The 21,993-nt window shown below is 44.9% G+C and overlaps 1 long non-coding RNA gene across 1 annotated transcript; it reads left to right on the forward strand.

Moving 5' to 3' along the window:
* The first annotated feature begins 1,156 nt into the window (after positions 1-1,156).
* Positions 1,157-16,325, forward strand: LOC123479763 (uncharacterized). The gene is made up of 3 exons (XR_006655504.2): positions 1,157-1,237; positions 13,870-14,027; positions 15,931-16,325. It is a non-coding gene; the product is annotated as an uncharacterized lncRNA (long non-coding RNA).
* Positions 16,326-21,993: the final 5,668 nt, after the last annotated feature.

Below are 21,993 nucleotides of genomic sequence, written 5' to 3' on the forward strand. Positions count from 1 at the left end.
TCTGCAGCAATTTCCACCAGCTACTTCCCTGTGCAACTCTTTCCTTCCTTCAGGTCACTTCCCCATGAGGTAGTGTCCACCACAGGGAAATAGTCAATAATATTGCAATAACTTAGCATGGTGACAAATGGTTGCTAGACTTACCATGGTGATCATATTATAAGGTATATAAATGTTGAAACACTATGTTGTACACCTGGAACTATTACAATATTTCATGCCAACTATACTTTAATAAAAATAAATTTAAATGCACTAACCCCCACAAAAGACATTTCCTGATGATTAACTTATTAACCTGTAATACAAAAAGAATTCATATTCTTTTACTATTAAAAGGTAGTATTGAAAAATATTAGTGCATCAATCCTCCCAAAGGGATGTGTGTGAGAGAGAAAAGAACACCTCAGGCCAGGGTTGAAAAGAAAAAACTGAATAGTTGAAAAGACATAGCACAGAGAATCCAGGGTCTTGGGTGCTAAAGTTAGCTAGCCCCTTAACTTGGCAAGAGGTACAAATATTGAATCATTATGTTGTACACCTCAAACTAATATAATGTTTTAATGCCAATTAGACCTCAATTAAAATTTAATTAATAAATAAATCAAGTTACCAAGCCCCCTAACGTCCCTGGGTCTCAGTTTCCTATCCAGGAAAGGAGATAGTTGGATCAGTCTCCAAGGTCTTCAGGAGCATTTTGGGCTAAGGGAAGGAGACTCAGGAGCACAGAGTCCTTTCTGCAGTGTCTGTCTTTTCCGTGTAGCACCAGCAAAGGACTTACATGGCTGCTATGACACCGGTGACTAGTCTTTCTTGAATTATATGTACTCTGGTGCTTCAGAGTTGCAACCTGACTATGCTGTCCTGTCCTCCAATGGCACACCTTTGGACCAGAAATGCTGCAGAAGAAAGCAGACAGCAGTGTGCCTCCAAGTCGTGCCAAGGAGAGTCCACAAAGAGATCTGAGGTTGGTCAGGCCATTAACAGACTACAGCCAAGTTCGTCTTTTCCTCCAGAGACGTTATCTCATCCGCAGGTCTCGCCAGAGGCTGAAGTTATGTCTCATTAAGAGTCTCACAGGCACTGGGATTCTGCTTTGTCACTGACACCCATTTAGTTTATAGTTCTGCTTTGTCATTATGCAGCCTTTTCGTAGGGACACGGAAAAGAAGAGGCTGCGATCAACAAGTCAAGGCAGAAAGGAAGGAAAAGAATCATAGAACTACAAAATGTCCAAGTAAGTGACAAGAAAGGAAAGATCAAACTTCTGTATTTAAAAAGGTGCCTGAGCGTGGGCTGCAAAGGGAGTGCTGGGCCCTGTGAGAATGAATGAATGAATCGCTCTTTTTCGGCCGGGCATAAGAGGAGAGAGGTAACACAAAGCATTAAAAGGCAAGTGGGGGCGTGGGGGCACACTGTCATGAAGCCTGGGACCCCACCCTAGGAGAAATGGAGAACAAGTCGGAGGAATCCGTAGGGACGTGAGTCTGGATAGCAAAGGAGATAATAGGCTTTTTTTCTATAAATTCTTGGCTGCACTAAAAGTGGGCCCTAAAGATAAATGTTGGGCTAGAAAGTGGCATAACTTGGAAAGAAAGAAGTGGCCCTTACTTAATTAGAACATTTTCTATTAAGTAGATTGATAATTAGATTTGCAGCCTGATGACCAACGGGAGACAAAGAGAAAGTTAACTACATGTCTCCACGACCTTTCCTTTGAGAAAGCTTTTCGGGTCCCCTCCTCCCTGAACCGATGCAACTATGCAAAGAATGTTCCGCGCTGTGCGCCCCCACCTTTCTCAAAGGCCTGGGGCTGGGAGGCTGCGCGCCGCCATCCACGCAGCCTCCCGCTCGGGACTTCAGCACTTGCGCGCTCCGACAGCGCCTCTGCTGGTGAGATGGAGCCGGGCGCACTGCATGGAGAGCTAGTGCCAGCGCAGGGACTGGCCGCCTAGGGCGTGGCCTTCAGCTCCCGCAGAGTTGGAGTCACCAGAATGGTGCTGCTTGATGCAAAATAAGTGCAGAACTCTTTGTTTCGCATCCTCTCTCCCCTCCCCGTGGAGAGGGGGGCCTGCGAGGGCTCTGGGACTCGGCCGCTGCAGCATTCTCGCAGCAGAAGTTCAATACTGCCGTAATTTTTCGGCGGTGGTGGGTGGGGAGCTGAGACCGGGCGGGAGAGAGAGGGCAAACCAGAAAGCGCCGCAGAGGGGTGAAGGGCAGTCCCGCGGACAGGAGGGGTAACTGTATTTTCAACCTCCTAGTGACCCGGGGGTTCGGGCTGCTGCCAGGTGAAGCAAGCCAGCTCCAGGGTCGGGAGGGTGCCCTGACCTGCCCAGACCCAGAGGCACGGCAAGGATGACCCGGGAAGCTGCACCCAACGCTGGAGGTGTGGCGGGCCAAAGAGAGGAGGGAATGGTCCTTGGTCGAAGGAGACATCAGGGTGGATGTGACTTGCCAAACGCTGGAGAGCTTGGGCTCTGTGTGGTGCGGGTCCCCTCCCCCGATCCCTGCTGCAGGAAGATGCTAAATCATTCTGTCCCCTCCGTGGCGCCGGCGCCCCGATCCTCTGGGAAAATGAGGAAGGAGAGGGAAAGATTCCCAGCTAGCGGCCAGGGCTCTGCCTCTGCACCTTAAGGCAGCCGCGAGGCTGTGCAAGAAACCCCTGAAAATACGCCCCACTTGATGTGCATTCGTTCACTGGCGCGTATTTCAGAGGAACGCCGAACTTTCATCGCATTCTAAAGGCGCTCTTGACTTAAAGGGGGGCTTAGAATTACCGCTCCGGAACAACGGTAATTCTTTTCTTTTACTGTTGGTAAACGGTACGCAGAGCGGGAAAGGGCGTCTCTAAGGCCGAGGCCTCCTCACACTAACTTTATTGTCCTCGCTTTGCGTTTCAACATGGAGATGCTCCCTGAGCTTCTGTTAGCTCCCCATTCGTGGTCTGCTGGAAGCATCTTTCCTGTCCATCGTTAAAGTTATTTCTGCGACTTCTCCGTAGAGAATTCCTCTGCCCATTCTCAGTTCCTGTCTTTTATCTTGTTCGGGGCACCCCACCCTTCACCCTGCCGCTTCAGGCCCTCGGTTACAGGCGCAGCCACCGGCAACACCGTGGGGAATGTGTGCTGTTCTTTTGCACAAGGCTGCAGTAACGGCCCAAGTTCTGCGGGCCTCTGCATGCACTTTCTCTCTGTCTCTGTCTCTGTCTCTCTCTCTCTCTCTCTCTCTCTCTCTCTCTCTCTCTCTCACACACACACACACACACACACACACACACACACCCTTCCTGAATCCCTTGGATTTTAAGGAACTTAGTGGAGTTGATACTCTTCTGGTTAGCAGGCTCCCAAGGCAGAACAGCGAGGTGCCGGCTTCAGGTGGGAGGAAGAAGTCCGTCCTAAGGGATCTTTTATGGCCTATATCACCATCCCTTCTCACCAAGAACACCAGCCCCCGCAACAGTTCTGAGGACCAGGCCACCCCATCCTTTCTGAGCGGGATGCGGGAAAAGGCTCTCCTGCGGTGTCCACAGGCGACACTTGCCCTTCTCACTGCATCCCTACCTGCCTAGACTTTCCACCAGAGTAGCCTGACCCTTTTAAACCGAGGAGCAGTGACTGCAGGAAAGTGTGAGCTCCTGAAGCCGAGGTGGGCGCTAGGGGCAAGTGGGGAGGGAAGGGGGTGCAGCGACGAGCATGCAGCGTTTCCAGTGGCCCGACTCCATTTCTCCACTTTTTCACTTCTGTTGAATTGATCCGGTCTTTCAGGACCCCGAGCCTTCGCACCAGTTTTTGCACAGAATTCAAGATTTATCACTCATCCTCATAGCTCTGTGGAATAAGACCTACACTCTGGCTGTTTAAAGCTTTTCCCTCTGTTCCAGGAATCAGTTTGTTCTTCTTTTCTTATCAGATTTTCACAAATGACGATATTTTTCCCCTTGGGATGTTTGCGTACGCGCAACCCCCCCCCCCACGCAAGCAGGTGGTATTATTTACTCCATCATTGTAGAGAGGAAGGCCATTCCATCAGCTTTGTATGATGGGTTGTCTTTTGTTCTTGAGATTAGGCAGCCATGTTTCATAATGCATGAAGGTTTTAAATGAGAGCAGCATCACCCGCCCCTGCCAGCCACTGGCAGAGAAAATTAAATAGACTGCAGATCATACTTTCTTGTGTAGGATGCTTGCTTATTCCTGTAATTCTACAAGTTATGAACACTTGACCACTTTCTCTGTGCTCACAGCTTCTAACCGTCACAGCCCTGGCAAAAGAGGAATGATTTTCTTCAGTTTTATGGAAAGGTCTGGATTTGAACCCAAATCTATTTCAAGGCCTTTTCCACTGTCTAGAAAAAGAGTTATGGGCATGGAGGCTAAGAGATCAAGACTGTTAGGAATTATTTATGATTCCAGGAACTCCAGGATTGCAGGGCTTTTTTTTTTTTTTTTTAAGAGTCCGTTGGAAATGAGTACAGCATAGTGGTGAGAAGCACAGACTGAACCTCGTAGTCTGGGTCAGACTCTGACTGCCGATTATCATCTAGTGGAAACTACTTAACCTCCCCAAACTTTACTTACTGTGTTAGTCTGAAGACTGGGGCCTATCAATAACACACAGCTCACAGCTTCACTGAGGGGATTAAGTTAGGTGTGTTTGAAATACTTCCCACAGGGGCAGAGAGAAGGTTCTGTGCTTAATCAGTGTTAGCTCTTACACATACTAAAGAGGGGCAAGCAAAAATTTGGCTTCCTAAACCAACAACACTTCAACTGTTTCCATTCTTAGCTTCTCCTCTTGGATGCTAATTTCAGTCTAGAAAAAAATCATGCCATGTACTATTCAACATTCATATGCAAGTAAGGTCAGTTTAACCAAGGAAAGATTTAAGAGAGTAGGTCACAAAACACGTAGACATGTGAATTGTGCCTATAAGGAGGAGCCCAGTTCTGCTCTTCAGTGAGGTCATCTGGAGTCTAGAAAAATCCCAAGTCATACAGATCTACCTGGTTTGGGGACTTCACAAATCTGACACTGGCACCAATTATTTAATCTCTCAAAACCTCCCATTTTTCACTTTTACAACTGGGGATAATAATATCATGTCTTCAAGTTTACAGTAAGGATGGAATGACTTTATGTAGGTGCAAGTGCTTAGCAGAGCACCTAACTCATCATCATCTCGCCATAAATAAAAGTTTACTTTCCCTCTTTCATTTGTCATGATGAGAACTGACTAGGTAGGTTATCTACCGATTACTTTGCATGTGAGCCTACAGCCAAGTACTCTTCTCCCATACATGGAAAGGTGAACTCATGTTAATGCTAACACAATGTTCTGTTGCAAAATCTATCTCTAAAACCCCATAAGCATACAGGGTGACTGGACACTGTCCTGAGTCAGCCTTAGGAACAAAGGCCCTGGGTGGAGCCAGTTACCAGAATCCAAAAGGGCTGTACGCTATCAGTCATTGCATTCAGGGAGAGTTAGTTCATTTTGCAATGGACTTTGAACTGCAGATGTCCCTGGGAGAGAAACTAGAAAATTAGTAGCAGGCCCCTAAGAGAACCTGGCGTCTTTTTGAAGAAGAGGAGGTACATTAAACTGGGAGTCGGAGGAGAAAGAAGAAATTGAGCCAGAGACTCTGCAAAATATCATCTGCCAGGAGGGTGATGAGGCTTTAAAAAGAACTGGAGGGATTTATACTTCTAGCCACAATGCAGTAACTTGTCGCAGCCCAGTCCTCCGACTTAAACAACTATAAAACTGGGTGAAAGTGCTTGAGGCAACTGTTTGCAGAGAGTGTACAAGAAGCAGCTCATAGACTGTTATCCCTGAGGGAGAAAAACCAAAAGGTAAACCCCGACAATCATCCAGCCCTCTGCCAGGAGACAATTTTCTGACTACAGCAGGGCCTGGAAGTTGGGATGGAGAAGCAGAGAGCAGAGAGTAGCGCAGCTGAAGCAGTTGGAACCTGCGGAGCAGGGCATCAGCATGGAGGGAACCCTGCAGAGAGAGGGCTTCCCTGTAGTCTCTGTGGGGTCCTCTCATGAGACCAGGGCCGGGAACTGGGCTGAACAGGAAGAGACAACCTGGGGCTCACCAGATGGCAGCCATAGACTATATGTAAATGAATAGCATGACTGTTCCAATAACGCCATGTTCAAAACCAGTGGGCAGGCAGGATGGGCCTGAGAATCAACACCTGCTCTATTCCAGACTTACCTTAACAAAGCCTAAAACTAAGCCCTAACAAAATCTCAGGGAAGGCAGAAGACTGAGCTCCAGGAAAGTAGAAGGTTTTGGGAAATATGGTGGGCTTTCCACAGATCCTATAGCAAAGTAGCAAATTAAGTTTATACAAGTGCCAGGTGATCAACCCATAATTGCACTGCCTGCTAAAACAAGAATTAACACTCTTTACAGGTAGGTAACAGAAGTCAGAATTTTTACAACATTCAACACAAAACATCCAGTATTCAATCAAAGATCACAGATAAATAAAGAAGTAGTAAAATGTGATCCACAGCCAAGAAAAAGAGCAGCCAGTAGTGAAAGACATGCAGTGGCTCAGATGTTAGACTAAGAAGGCAAAGGTTTTAAATCAGCTCTGATAGATACGTTCAAAGAATTCAATGAAACATGTGCAAAGAATGAAAGGAAAAATATGGCCTAATGAATGAAGAGATACAAAATCTTAGCAGAGAAACAAAAATTACAAAATAAAAATAATAATAACCAAATCAAAATCCTAGAACTGAAAAGTACAACTCAAATGAAAAATTCACTGATGGGCTTAATTGCTTGTTAGAGGTGACAAGAAAAGAGAATCAGTAAATTTGGAAATGGATTAACTGAAATCATTCAATCTGAAGAAATAAGAGAAAAAGATTAAAGAAAAATGAACAGTAAGTATCACACAGCCCAACACACATGTGGTTGGAGCCTCAGAGAGAAAAGACAGTAAGACTGAGCAGAAATAGTATTTTGAAGAAATCATGACAAAACTTCTCAAAATTGATGTAAAGTATGGTAGGTCCAAGAAGCTTGGTAAATCCCAAATATTTTTTCAAACCACACACAAGTATATCATATTAAAATTGCTAAAAATTAAAAGTAAAGAGAAAGTCTTGCCCTGACCAAGTAGCTTAGTTGGTTGGGTGTCCTCCCGAAAAGCGAAAGGTCACGGGTTTGACTCCGAGTCAGGGCACATGCTTGGGTTGCGGGTTCCGTCCCTGGTAGGGGCCTGGTCGAGAGGCAACCCAATCAATGTTTCTTACATTGATGTTTCTCTCCCTCTCTTTCTCCCTCCCTTCCCCACTCTCTAAAAGTAAATAAATAAATAAGTAATTTTTTTAGAAATAAAGACAAGGAGAAAGTCTCAAAACAGGGAAAAAAGACACATTACATATATACAAAGATAAGGATGACCACTGATTTCTTATCAGAAACCCAGGCAGGAAGACAAGAGAAAGTCATCGTTCCAGCACTGAAAGAAAATGAGAACTCAAGTTATAATTCTGTAGACAATGAAAAGTTCCTTTGAAAAAGAGGATGAAATAAAGTCATGTTTGGACAAACAAAAACTGGGAGAAGTTGTTGCCAGCAGACCTGCACTATGAAGAACTATAAAGAACTGAGGGTCAAAGGCAAATGAAGCTAGACAGAAGATCCTTAGGAAGGTGTAAAGACTCTGGAAATTGTAAATAAATAGGTAAGTACAAAAGGAAGCCCAGGTCAAGACTTTCTCACAAAAGCCTTCTTAAAGGTCACCACGTCTGTCCCTAGGACCCGACTGGCGACAGTGCTGCAGGCAGGGCAGCAGTTTTCACTGTGTGCCTCCCGAGTGCTAGGCTGCAGGCCAGACGCTTTCCTACCACAAGTCTGATTTAATTTACACATCCCTGCTCTGTGGTGGAAGTGACTATCCTTTGCAGGTGGGGTCCTCCGCTGAGAAACTTAGGAACAGGTCCTGTCAGGATTTTGCATGAGTCCTTTGGTTCCAGTCCAAGTCTGCTTCAGATCTACTTAAGTCTAGGCGACTTCAGCGTGATCCCCATGGCTTCTAGAATCATCTAGATGTCATCTAGCAAAAGACTTAGGGAGTATAATGTATTACTCATTCACTGAGTGTTTAGTAAATGCTAGACATTCTGGTACGCATGACTTCATTTTAATATAAACTGTGTATACATGATTTGATTTTAATCCCTACCACAAACCTATGAAGTTGGTATCATTATTCCCACTTTACAAAAGGAGAAACTGAGGTTTTGAGGCATTAACATCCTCAGGATACTGCTGGTAATATTAAAATCTATAATGACCTGATACCACAGCACATACCACTGAATTATAAAATCATCCTAGGAAAAATTAAATGAAAAGTTTTTCGATTTCTGAAAGTTATTTGTATTAGTTTTGCTCTTTATTCCCAACACATGCTGTCTTTTAATATTAGCAGGAAAATATACTGCTAATGAGTGATGAAGAGGAGAGTTACTGAAGACATCATCTTACTGTGGATCCGTCCTTGGGAAGACTTCAGGGAAATGACCCTGTAAATGTGAGGCAGCACCTCTATCTTTAAAAGAAATTTAAGTTAAACTCCCTGGGGGCCTGTGATAAGATGGGGAGAAGAAGGATTACACTGAAACTGCCCCAATTATAAGAGTAGGAAGGGCCTCAACCTGGGAGAGTTCCGTTGGATGCACCTTTGGTCACTTATAAAACAAGCTCTCTGAATCATGAATTGAGCCCTCAGGATGGAGCTGCAGTTAGCAGAGCATGCTTTCCAGGTTGCAGCTCATAATGACTGTTTGTTTGGAAAGGGTCACCTTCCATTGGCTTGGTATCCTCTGCACACTTCACGTTCCTATTGGTAAAGAATTCTCTCCAGAGGAGGCAAAATGCATGTGTCAGTTGCTGCTTTCTAATGATAAGAGAAGAGGTTGCATTTACAAGAAATGTAAGTGGGGGGAAACTTTGTTTTAGGCAAGAGGCATAGCAGAGTCCCTCCTTCCTACCCAGGACTCTGGAGATGCAAAATTGAAGAACAACATATCTGCTCTCGAAGACCTTATAATCATTCAGGATGGCAAGACTCATATGAATGAAAATAAAATACACCCTCCAGGACAACATAAAATAGCAGTGCAGGGGGTAAGAGCTGTAGGTGTTCAGATGGGAGAAACCACAGAAGACTTCATGGAGGAGGTGAGATTAAGCCTGAGTGGAGAATAAGTGGAGGAAAGGACACTGAGGGCTGAGAGGCACAGAGATGGGTAAGCTTCATGGGTGGACTTCGGGAGATCTGTGAAATGTCTGACTTACATACAAACTCTGTGTATTTGTTCATTGTTCTGGAAAGAAGAACCGCAGATTGTTTTTCAAAGGAGTCTTTAACAACCTCAAAAGTCAGGACCAGTACTGTAAGGACTAGAGAATTATCAACAGCCTTATGATTGATCTTACAGCCAGACACCAGCTGCCTTGAGTTCTTTTTGTTTTTAATTATGTGTAAGTAATTCAAATGCAGATAATTTCAACACTCTGGGGAGAGGGCCACTGTCAGCTGAAGGAGAGATGCTGGGGACAGGAAGGTCTTTGGGCACTTCTAGCTCATGGGGTAGAGATGGCTGCCTCTCCAGGAGCCTGCTGTGCTCATAGTTTCTGGAATCAGGAGACCCGGGGGTTCCCTAGGGAACCATGTCCCTTGACTTGGGAAATGTCAGCTGTGGTAGTTTCTTGGTGTGTGCACATGAGCAATAGTGGACCTATGTGTGGAAATGGAAAGGATTTCAACTCACCCCCCTCCTTTTTTCACTCAGGGCACTTTCTGGGGGGTTGTGGTGATCTGTTGCTCCTGAAATAGCTTCTGAAATAGCTCACTTAATATCATTACCTTCCCACCCCCTGCCCACAGCACCCCACCTTGCATTCCCATTCCAAACTTCTGTTCTTAGGAGCACTGTGGGATACCGCACTTACTTTCCAGCTCTCCAGAATATTATCTACCACCAGAAACCTGAAGGCCCTATTTTTACATTAGATCAAAGCAGAGAGAAACTGATTTGCAAAGTGTCTCCACCCAACTTGATGTGTTATTTTGAGCTGGGAACTGATGGGAGTTGACTTTTGCAGTACAAACGAGGCTGGAGTATTTAACATCGTTCCGATGTTCTAGTTACATTGAGAATGAATCATGATGCCCAAATTTCAGTGACTCATCACTTCAGAGAGAAAGATCAGATTTCAATTCTAGGAAAGTTTTGCTTCACTAGGAATTTTACAGAAAAGTTCTGTTTGTTCTACTTTAGCCACTGGCACAGGCAACCTGGGTTGTATCAAATTTTCTTAAATAAAATCACATGAAGCAAGGCTACTTTGCTTTCCAGGATTGGGTTTTTTCTCTCTCCTCCACCTGTTTCTGAGAAAAAGTATCTTCAGACATGAAGCCTTGAGCTGCTCGTAAATTCTCCCTACCACTGCAGAAACACACTTCACTGTAGAACAGTGGGGAGAGCAGTGAGGGCCTCTTGGTCAAAGACAAAGTAGAGACATCTCAGATGGTTTAGGACTTTAATCTTCCACCCTGATGCAACCCCAAGAATATTGTGCTCCTGAGGTTGTCTTTATTGCCAGCTACTGTTTAATGCTGGGACAAAAAGAATTATCCTGTGACGAAGAAGAGCAGCACAGTCTGTTCCTACTGCTTTTAACCTTCTTTCTATTATGCTCTGGATTTTAAATGAAATAATGTATCTGACGCAGAATGGAATCTATTTAGCAGGTCCTGCAGTATTTAAGGTGGCCTGGATTAAAGGAGCTCTCCGCTTCTTAGGTAATTAACGAAATAATAAAGGGACCATGCCTGGGACATTGGATTAATTCTCCCTTAGCAAAGGAACATACACTATTGTTTGTTGCTGAGTTATGGGTCTGTTAGAACTAAAGTTTGTTTTGAGGGAATGGACAACCTGCCTAAAAGGGTATGTGTCTTGGTCTGAACTTAAGCCAAATTGTGAAGCAGCAAAATATTAGCTTTCTTCCTCCAGCCACTGTTTCTTCTTCCATCCTTGCCATCCAGAAATCTTATTGACTCCACTCTTGACAAAAGCTTGCTCCTGTCTCTAACCTTTCCTGAGTCTGGGTCACATTCTATCAGTGGGGAGAGAGACTGAGTCGCTTTTGTTTTGGATGGAATCTGAACTCTGACAGGGTAGAAAACTCCCAAAATATACCAATAGCAAATTGGCTTAATTTTCAACCCATCATGATGTCAAAAGGAAAAACTGGGGGTAGGGTGCAGTTATGAGGTCACTTTAGGTTTGTAGATGGGCCAATGAATTTGTTCGGGTAGGCTAGAAAAAGCCTTTCAGAGCCCCTTGGAGTCAAACGACCCAGCTAGCTGACTGAGCCTCAGGATAAAGCATGTGCGTCTGTGTCCAAATATATACCCATAACAGTTGTTCAGCATGCAGGCTATGCACGTGGACTCGGAAGCCAAATAGCCAAGGGGTCTAATCTGCCTCCATCCTTTGAGCAGAAGATACAGGACAAACCACTGAATCTCTCTGAGCCTGTTCCATAAAATAAGACAAAATGAAAAACAACTGTGCCAAAAAAATTAAAATAAGCACTTCATGGTGCTTTTAACATGCAAATGTTCAATAATTGGTAGCTATTGCTATTATGTTCGGCACAAACTCTCAGACAAGTGACCCATGCTCTGGTTGCCCCAACCGCCTCTGACCTTGTTCCTCACCCATTGCTGTCTCCACTCCGTCCACATCATCACCTTGCTGCTCCTCACACTTGCCCCCCACCCCGAGGCCTCTGTATTTGCTATTCCTGCTGCCTAGAATATTCTTCTCCTGGACATGTATGTGACTGGCTCTTGCATTGCCTTCAGATCAGACCAGTGATTTTTTCCCTGACCACCCATGGGAAACAGCAGCCCTCCAACCTCTATGCTCTCCCCACCCTTCTCTTGCTTTATTGTTCTCCTTAGTACTTATTACAATCTACTCTACTGTTGTGAGTAGAGGTATGACCTCCCCAAATTCAACGATGAAGTCCTGACCCCTACTACCTCAAAGCATGACCTTATATGGAAACAGTGTCATTGAAGATGACTCAGTTAAGATGATGTCATATTGGAACAGGGTGGGCCTCTAATCCAATATGACTGTCATCCTTATAAAAAGGGAAATGTGGACGCAAAGACACGCAAACAAGGAAAATGCACACGAAGGTGAAGGCAGAGGTTGGGGTGATGCTTCTATAGACCAAGAAACACCAAAGACTGGCAGCAAAGCACCAGAGGCTGGGAGAGAAGCGTGGGACAGATCCTTCTATCATAGCTGTAGAAGGAGCTAACCTTCCCAACCTTTCACCCCAGGCTTCCAGCCTCCATACCTACAAGACAATCCATTTCTGTTGTTTAAACCACCCAGTCTGTGGTACTTTGGGATGGCAGCCTGAGCAGAGTAATGCATATACTATATATTTTCTCATTTGTTGTGTCTCTCCCCTGACTAGATTGTAAGAACCCTGAGGCCAGCATCTCCAAGGAAGTGAGACTATAAGACAGATGGGGTTCAAGACTTGGTATCACACACCTGTAAGGTTTCACCTGTCTCACCTGAAGAAGTAGCTTAGAACAAAAGACAGCAAGCAGAATTTCATTAGAAGGTGGAGCCAAAATTAGCCGCTGAAAAATAAATAGGCTTTAGGCTAGTATAACAAGTTGGAAAAGTATGGTTCAATGGGCAAGGATAGAAAGGTCTGGGCCTTTCTCAGGCCAACTCTGGGAAAGGTGGACCCTCCAGAGGGGAACAAAGGAATTGACTGCAGTTCTTATTCACAAGACCATGCTGGGAGAAGAAAAGCTCCACTGTGAAGAGAAGACTAAGAAGAAGGTTCTGGTTGGGACTGAGGGTGTTCCTGTCCCTCTGCTCTGATAGGGCCAGCATGCATCCTCATGGGGCAGGATCAGCATTCCTCAACCTCAACGCCACTGGCATTTTCAGCAGGACAAATTGGTTCGCATCCCTGCCCCTCACCCTGTAAATGCTAGCAGTGCTCTCCCATCATTGTGAGAATCAAAAGTGCCCCCTCTATGCCCCCCTCCACTATGCATTTCCAAATGCTGCTTCCTGTTGAGAATCAGTGGGCTAAGGTGAGAAGTGTTCAGTGTACCACACACTGGGTATGGAAAGGGAACAGCAACAGCAAGGCAGGGCTCCCCCTTCCTGGGGAATATGGTGCGTAGCAGATGGCCCCATCAGGAATGTAGCGGCAGGGATGACAGTAGAAGGCATTCACCTCTTGTGGGGTCCAAGGTTCCAGCCTCCCAGATGAGAGACCTGGACATGGAGCTAGAGCAGCTGAAATCCTTGGGCTTTAGGTTAGTCCAGATTTGTTCCAGAAACTGAAGGTGGGAGAGAACCTGTAAGTGGTAAGCCAGTGAGGAAAGAGAGGGGGCACAGAAGCCGAGTGCAGCAGGCAGGCAGAGAATTTAGGAGGCTGAAGCTCCCTGGCTGCAGCAGAGAACAGAGAGAGAAGATCCTCTCGTTCCTGTGGCCCCGGGGCTGGGCCCCGGGGCTGACCCCCGTGTCCCCCTCCCCCCACATCCCCTTACCTTGTCTATCCTCACCCCGTTCTCTTATTCCTCCAGAAGAGATCAGGTCTTCATGAACAGGGGAGACAAATCACAACAGGGCCAGGTGCTGGTGAACGGTGCGTAGCCCACCCCTTTTGCCTGGGGTGGAGCAGGTTTACTGGCAGTTTGTGCCCATATGTGAGCCATTGGCAGGTGTCAGCGGCAGCAGCAGTACTAGGTCGTTCTCTCCATCACCCCACAGAGTCATCATCCAGCTACTGGAATTCGGACCAAAACATGGACCCCAACGCAATGCTGCAGCATGTTAAACCCAGAAACAGGTGCTGGGGTGACCACCAAGGACTTGACCAAAAGGAATGCTGGGCCCCAGACGGAAACCAAGTTGACTAGTTCAGAGGCGTAAGTTGCTGTTCTTCCACCCAGTTCCATGAGTGGAGGCTGGGAGGGGAAAAGGTGGATGAATACTTCCTCAGTCAGGAAAAGAGACAGCACAGCACAGGCCAAGGTCAACAACTTCTGGGTTGCCTTTTAAGCTCTTATAGAATATCTTTTCTAATTAAGAGGCTCTTCATGGGCCATAGGAAAATGAAAAGGCCCTTCATGTAGTAGATGCAGGGCACTACTCCCTTTACGCAGGACTGTTTCTGGGGGTGGATCACCATCCAACATCCCTCATAAGCACTGAGCTGTTCTGTACAGACTGCAGTGGGTTATCCCACCCCCCCCTGCTTTTTTTAAAGATTGTATTTATTTATTTTTAGAGAGAGGGGAAGGGAGGGAGAAACAGAGGGAGAGAAGCATCAGAGTGTGGCTGCTTCCAGAGCACCCCCACCAGGGACCTGGCCCACAACCCAGGCATGTGCCCTGACTGCAGATCCAACCAGTGACCCTTTGGTTCACAGGCCAGCACTCAGTCCACTGAGCCACACCAGCCAGGAACCCACCCTCTTTTTATTCAAAACCACTTAGTGAGCAAGAAAAACAGAACATAAAATGCTCCCAGTGTTCCTCTGGGCAATGACGGTGCCTCTGTATCAGCGCTTTATGATGGGGACAAGCATCCTTTAATAATTTCTGTCCCCTCTTTGAAAGAATCTTATAAGCAAATACACATTTACCAAAATTTGGGTGAAAATTCCAGATAAAAAGCTTGATCGTGTTTCCGGGAAGAGAAGAATATACATAACTACTCAGCTAGCCCGGACTCTGAGAGCATTGCATTCAAGGCAGACCTTCTTCGTGCAACTCATAAACAGTCTGTTGTTTCTAAATGAGGGAGCAGTGTGATAGTGCTTAGGGCCAAGGGGCCTCAGCTGCCTTCATCCATTCTGGTTTGCAAATTGACTAAAGGAGAATTTAGAGAAAAGACCACAGAGATCTGACCTGCAGATCCTCTTGGACCCACAGGCAGTGCAGCATGACTGCTTCTATACCATTTTTCTTCTCATGGAGCATAAAGATTCAAAAATTTTTGTAGACAAGAACTCTTAACACTTTAGTTTTTCTAAGCAAAAAAGAAGGAAGGAATGAATAGCCCAAAGTCTTGGTTTATCTCTGATTTTTCTCTTCCTCTCCCACCTCCACTAAAAGGGGGTGGGTGGGGCCACTGGAGAGAGTGGAAGGAATGGCCATACTCTGTCAGTGCTGTTTACTTTGCAAAGGAGGCACCAGACGCTTCCAGTGTCTCAGCCGCTAGCCACGGCTGTGGGACTAGCCACCGCTGTGTCCCACCCACTGTGGGACTCACTGTCGCCCTCAGCCTTCCTTGCTTTACACGAGGGAGTTAGCAGAAAATCATGTTTAATCTTAGTACCCTGTGAGTCTATAAGCCTCAAACTTTCTCTCCTCCTTATGCTGCAAGCAGGGTTTTTTTCCCCCCGCATGAAAAAATAGTTCTCTGCTGACTTTCTGTGAGTGGGAGAAACAGGATGTGGTTTATTTAGGGATCCGGACCCCAGGAGGATCTGGCGTCTCTGTGCCGTCAGTCTGGAGGCTGCTTTGTCTGCTGCGGCCTCTGCCGCCGGCCTTTACCCGGAGAGTGACTCAGGCATCTCTGTGGCACTCGGTGTTCCCTGCAGCCTCTGCTGCAGTCCTCAGGGACAGCAGTGGGCTGTGCTGGCAGCTGATTGTAAAATACACAGGCCATCAAGCAAACCAGTAGCTCTGCAGGAGCCGACCACCTCCCTGATTATGTAAATGAAGCTCCTCGTTAGGGTAATTTACAAGGTACCGAAATAATTACCAAGTGTTAGAGCTGGTGGAAGTCTTGGAAACCAAGCCAGACTTACTCATTTTGCTGCAGAGAAAACAGAGGCCCAGAGACACGATGTGACTTGGGTGCTCCAGAGCCCAGTCCTGGCTGGTAGCAGGACCTGGGTGGGGAGCCAGGGGGCCGGTTCTGACCTCTCTAATGGCTCCTTCCATGACTGCGGACGCCTGCGGATGAAGTTCGGAGTGTGGCCGGAGCATCGAAGAACAGGAGGGGTGTTGCAAACTGTGACCGGACACCGAGGTGAACCGCAGTGTGCCTTCTAGGCGCATTGCTGTCGGGGTATGGTACGTAGACAGAGGTGCCCTAGAAGGACTTTGGAAGGACACAGATCTGGGGTCACAGCCACGCTAAGCTCTGTCCTTTTACCTGCTTTGACTTGGGGCAATTCCCTTTCTGAGTCTCAATTTTTGAGTCTAGAATTTCCTCACAACACAGAATTATTGCAAAGATTAAAAAAATAATTTGGGGGTGGGGTGGAGGGATGGGGAGAAAAGGCATACAACTGTAATTGAATAACAATAAAAATTAAAGAAAATAAAACTAAAAAAAAATAATTTGTGTAAAAGTTATCTGACACACAGATGATAAATGTTTTCCCCTCCTCCTCCTTTCTTTGTAACTTCCTGTCCTCTATTCTTTTTCTGTTTTTAAAGAAAAGGGTGATATCATGCTACTTACGTGTTTTTCTACTGTAGGACAGCAGCAGAGATCGCATGGACATGCACCCTTTATCTGATTTTGGGTTGCCCCAAACAGGTCCTAACATTTGGAACAGACTTTCGATGCCAAAACAGAGCACTGCTCTCTATTAAATAGGGTGTCTGATAACAATGACTGTCTCTCATCATCAGTATGTATCAAGACCCTATGTGGAGTGCTGTGTGATGTCTCTCACATGGGACCATCATCAAATCATCAATGTACCCCTTATCATAAAGAACACTATTAAAATCATAACTCCAGGTGGGTGGATGTAAACAGAGAACCACAGAGATAAAGATTAGACCTATTGCCCAAAATATCCCAAACAGATATGGTCACGGTGTCTGTGATCGCTCCACATTGTCACCAAGTCACAGCGTAGGACTTAGGAACTCTTTCGGGACATTTTCATAGTGTAGGGATCAGTCATTTTAAATTGCACTGTGTGAATATGAATACCCTTCCTGTGACTGCTATTTCATTGACTGGATCCATAATGACACCTGTTCTATAGTGACACACCTACAACATTTTTTCATAGAATAAAATGGTTTATTAGCCAAGGGGAAGCACGCTCTGCGCTCACTGATGTTCCAGGGCCTTGCTGTATGGGAGTGCACAGGCTTGGTACTAACATGGAGCACTGAGTGCGGGGGAGGCAGCCACTAGCCGCCAGCTCTATTTTAAGTGCAGTGAGGAATATGGAACAAGTAGAAGACAATTCTACTCATCCTTGAAGATCCCGGCAACTCTCTATCCTGCAGACGTAACAGCTGCTCTTTAAAGAATGCCTGTTCCAGACTCAGGCACAGGGCTGGATATAATATTTTGTTTGGCTTATTTCCTTCCTTTGTGCTCCATGACCCTTTGAACAAATGTCTGCTATGAACATGACCTTATTGTATCACAGTAATTGTTTACTTGTTTCCCTCATAAGAGGGGTAACAAGCCTGTCTAACTCACACAGTGAAGCTGCCGCTGGAACCTACCATTTCAGCAAAGAAGCAGGGGAACCAGGGAGATTAAAGTGTGGGAAAATATACTGAATTTCATATGAAATTAAAGTATCGGGAAAATGTAAAGTTTTGATATGACAGAAACCTAAGCTGTGAGAGTGGCAATGATGAGAGATAAGGGTAGAGAAAACAGGGATGGGAACAGGAAGGCCCCTGTATGTCTTGCTAAGAAATTTGGATTTTATCCTGAAAATAATTGAGATCAAGTGACACATTTTAAGCAAGGGAATGACACAGGCATGCTCGTGTTTTTAGAAGGATCTGACACTAAAGGGAGAATGAATGGGGGGGAGGTAAAAAGTTTGACATCGAGAAATTACAGAGATCATCAAGGCAAGAAATGATCAGACCCTAAAGTGAATCTGGGACTATTGAGGTAGAAAAGTTTTCTACATATATTAAGGAGGTAGAATAGCTAGGGCTTTATTACTTGTCTGATGGTGCCTTAGTCTGCTGAATCTCCCACAACAAAACATAGCAGACTGGGTAGCTTAAACAATAGAAACTTATTTGCTCACTGTTCTGGAGGCTGAACTCCAGGAAGAGGCTGCCGGCAGGGCCAGGTGCCGGTAAGAGTTCCTGTGGGCTTTTGGTCCTCAGTCTTCTTCCTGAGTCCTCACAGGGACTTGCTCTTCCCCTTCTAAGGAGGCGATCAGTCCTATCAGAGTAGGACCTAACTCTTATGGCTTCATTTAACCTTAATTACCTCCTAAAAGCCCTATGTCCAAATACAGTCACATTGGAGTTTGGGACTTTAACATGAATTTGGTGGGGACCTAATTCAATCCATAGAAGATGACAAGGAGGAGTGAAGGACAGCTCTAGTTCTCTGGCCTGAGTACCTGGGTGGACAGGCGCTATTCACTGCCACAAAGAACACAAGAAGAGGAACAATGGCTGGTTTTGATGGGAACAGCAACAAGTTCAGTCTGGAACACAATGAACGTGAACCCTCTGTGGGACACCTGGGTTTGGATGTCCAAAGGCAGCTGCATGAATGTGTGTGGCTCTTAGCACACAGATCAGGGCTGGAGACCCAAACCTGAGCATGGTCAGTGAACACATCAGGTTGAATCCACATGAACAAAGAAGAAAACCCGAGGAAAATGGCTGGAGAAGCAAAGCAATAAGAACACCTGCATTCAAGGATTTCTAGATATCAGAGCCTCGTGAGATCAAGGTGGGCAAAACACAGGAAGAAAACCAAGTGAACGTGCTGCCTTCAGTCAAGGTTGAAAGATTTCAAGAAGAATTGTGAGTCCAAGAGTGTCAAATGCCCCAGAAAAGGCAAAGGAAATAAATGTCCATTAGGTTTAGAAACTACTGAGTCCCTGGAGGCCTTGGCAAGTTTTGTTTCCTTTAAGTAACGTGGACAGAATCTGGCTCACCGATGGTTAAGGAGGCACAGAGAGCAGAGGAAGAGGAGTGACTGAGACGTCTGGATATGCTGATTAGCACCTGTCCAAATAGCAGCCCTTTTGGAAAATGGCGCAATAGCCAGTTATTAGCCCACCTTTTAATTCTTACATTTATCCTCCGCTTCTTTCACTTTCCCACAAAGATCTTATGAAAGACTATCAAACACTGGGCAGAATTCCAGATGCCCTGCCACAGCTTTGCTCCCACTGCCCAGCTCTTTTCCTCTACTCAAAAAGAGAAATGTGAACATGGCATTGTGTTTTAATTAAGCACTCAGCCTCCAGGTGAGAACAGATCATTGTGAAAGTAATTCCACGTGTGAGATCACACAGCATCCATATCAAGACAACTAGCCTAACATTTTCAGAACACGCCTTCTTTACCCTTTTGAGAAACGTAAACAATTTTGTCCATCTCTAGTGTTCTGGTATCTCCTCTGATTCCCAGACTAATAAAAAACCCTGGAAGTGCACATGTATATTTGCAGGATAGCAGTTTATTTTCAAGTCATCTCAGTACTCTAGGAAATGATGCTTTTTGGCAAAAAAAAAAAAAAAAAAGACTTGGATTTAACTAGACGCCCTTTCACCTATTGTGGCTTCCATTCTCTCGAAGCTTTCCTCTCTGAAATTTCCCCCAAGTGCACGTTCAGCATCACATGTGTGAGGCTTGCCATTTCCTTCACCTGGAGTTTTGTGCCCTAGAATTGTGCTTACCTTCCACTTTCAATGGTGTTTTCTAAAAACAATGGACACACCAGCTTTTCTTTCCCTAATGAACTTCAGTTGTTCAACTGGATTATTATGTAAAGTTCCCATCACTTCTACCTCATAAAACAATTTTGTATCAGTTGGGTTTAGGTCCAGAATAACAATTCTCTCAGTCTTTTTCCCCCAGGTTGTTTTGAGATATTATCATTGATTTTCAGCAGTTTAAAAATGAGGACTAGGACTGAATATGATATGTTTGTTTTGTTTATTATTGAGGGAGTGAAAGTTCTTTTCTCTGTCTGCTGGTAAAGTTCAGGTGAGGGCTGCTATCCATTTAGACTCCTTCTAGAGCTCAGTAGAGCTGGGCTGGACCATAATTTAAATATGTCCAGGTGGGATATCTTCCTATTCATTTTGTTTGGGTTTTGTCGAGCTTCTTGGACCTGCAGGTTGATATGTTTCATTAAATTTGGAAAACATGTTGGTCCTCATACTTTCCAATGATTTTTCCAGCTCCATTCTTTCTTTTCTCTCCAGATTCATATGATATGTTTTTGGACCACATGGTATTATGCTACAAGTCACTCACATTCTGTTCATTTTTTCAATCCTTTTTTCCTTTTCTACTTCAGTTGGGATAATTTCTATTGACTTTGCTTCAAGTTTACTGACTTGTTCTGCTGTAGCACACAATGTACTCTTCAACCCATCCGATAATATTTTTTTAATTTCAGATTTTGTATTTTTTCAATTCTACAGTATCCATTTGGTTCTCTTTAAAAATTTTTTCTTCTGAAATGCACCTATCTCTTTACCAATTATATCTATTTTTCCTATAAATTCTTTAACATATTTTAAATAGATATTTGAATGTTTAAAGTCATTTTGAATTCTAAAGACTGGATTTGCTTCTAGTGGCTGCTCTTCTCCTAGTGAAAGGTCACATTTTCTTCTTTATGCGTCTCCACATTTTTTTCTACCCCTGTTGTATGTTTTAAGAAAAGGAGATTATAGTATTATATATTTTCTATTGTATTTGTGCTTTGTTTATTTCCCAGAGATTGAGAGTCTTTTTCTCTGTCTGCTCTGCTGATAAGGTTGGGGGAGAGGGCAGGCTAATTATGCAGATTCCTCCTGGACCTAAACAGACCTGGAACTGGACCATAGTCTTAACTAAACTCAGTCCATCTCTGATTAGCCCAACCTCCAGCACCAAACCACTGCCCAGGGCCTGATCTTTTTGGATCTTATCAGTACAGTACTTGAACAGAGAGTGGATTGGGCTTCAATTTCAGCTAATTTTGTTGATCTTTGAATTCAATTCCAACAGGGTCCCAGACTAATGTTTGAAAAAGAAACAGGTCAAAATGGAGTCACTTGTGCCTAAGTGAGTCACCAAACCAAAACTTGATAACTAACTTAATTGAAGTTTTGGCCTCTCCCTGGAGTGGAGTTTTAAACCAATCAGTCTGGTATTTCCTGATTAATTCTAGTGAGGTGGTCTGCATGGTAAAACCCATGCCATTCTCTGCCCCCCAAAAGAAGATAGCCTGGCCTAGAAGTAACTCTTTCTTTACATTTGCTAGTAACTCCCCTGACATACTATTCTGCCTATAAAATCCTTCCATTTGTACAACTCCTGGAGGGCCCTTCCAGTTGCTGGATGGGATGCTGACTGATTCCTGAACTACTTAATAAATCCAATTAGATCTTCAAATTTACTGGGTTGAATTTTGTTCTTAAACCATAAAAACAAAATTCTGAAAATGTGATCTCTCTTCTTCTCATCTTTTCACCACTGTTGCTTTTTCTGCAAAATTTAGGGTGAAAGTATAAAAGGGAGAGAAGGGCAGGGGGATGTCTTTGTACCAAGCATTTGTTTTGGGGGCTCTTCCAAAGTCCAGCTCCTCCATTGAGCCCTCACTATTATCAAGGCTTGGGTACTTCCTCCTCATCCACACGGAGACTCTCCATCCATCGCTGACTCGTTGACACCTCCACTGACCAGGCATCTACACCAAGGCTGGAAGCACCCTCAACTCTCCTCACTGAAGAGGGAGTGGGTTTCCTCCGCACATCAGTTCATCAAGGTGTCCCAGAATCCACTCCTCTTTACCAGTTCCATAGAAAACTATGGTTTTGCTTTTGTCTGGGATTTTGTTGTTGTTGTTGTTGTTGTTCCTTGTACTTGTAACTGCAAAGGAACCTCATATATCTAATATGACATTTTCTTAATTCAAGCTAGC

Source organism: Desmodus rotundus, chromosome 9 (genome assembly GCF_022682495.2).
Source record: "Desmodus rotundus isolate HL8 chromosome 9, HLdesRot8A.1, whole genome shotgun sequence".
Classification (NCBI taxonomy): domain Eukaryota; kingdom Metazoa; phylum Chordata; class Mammalia; order Chiroptera; family Phyllostomidae; genus Desmodus; species Desmodus rotundus.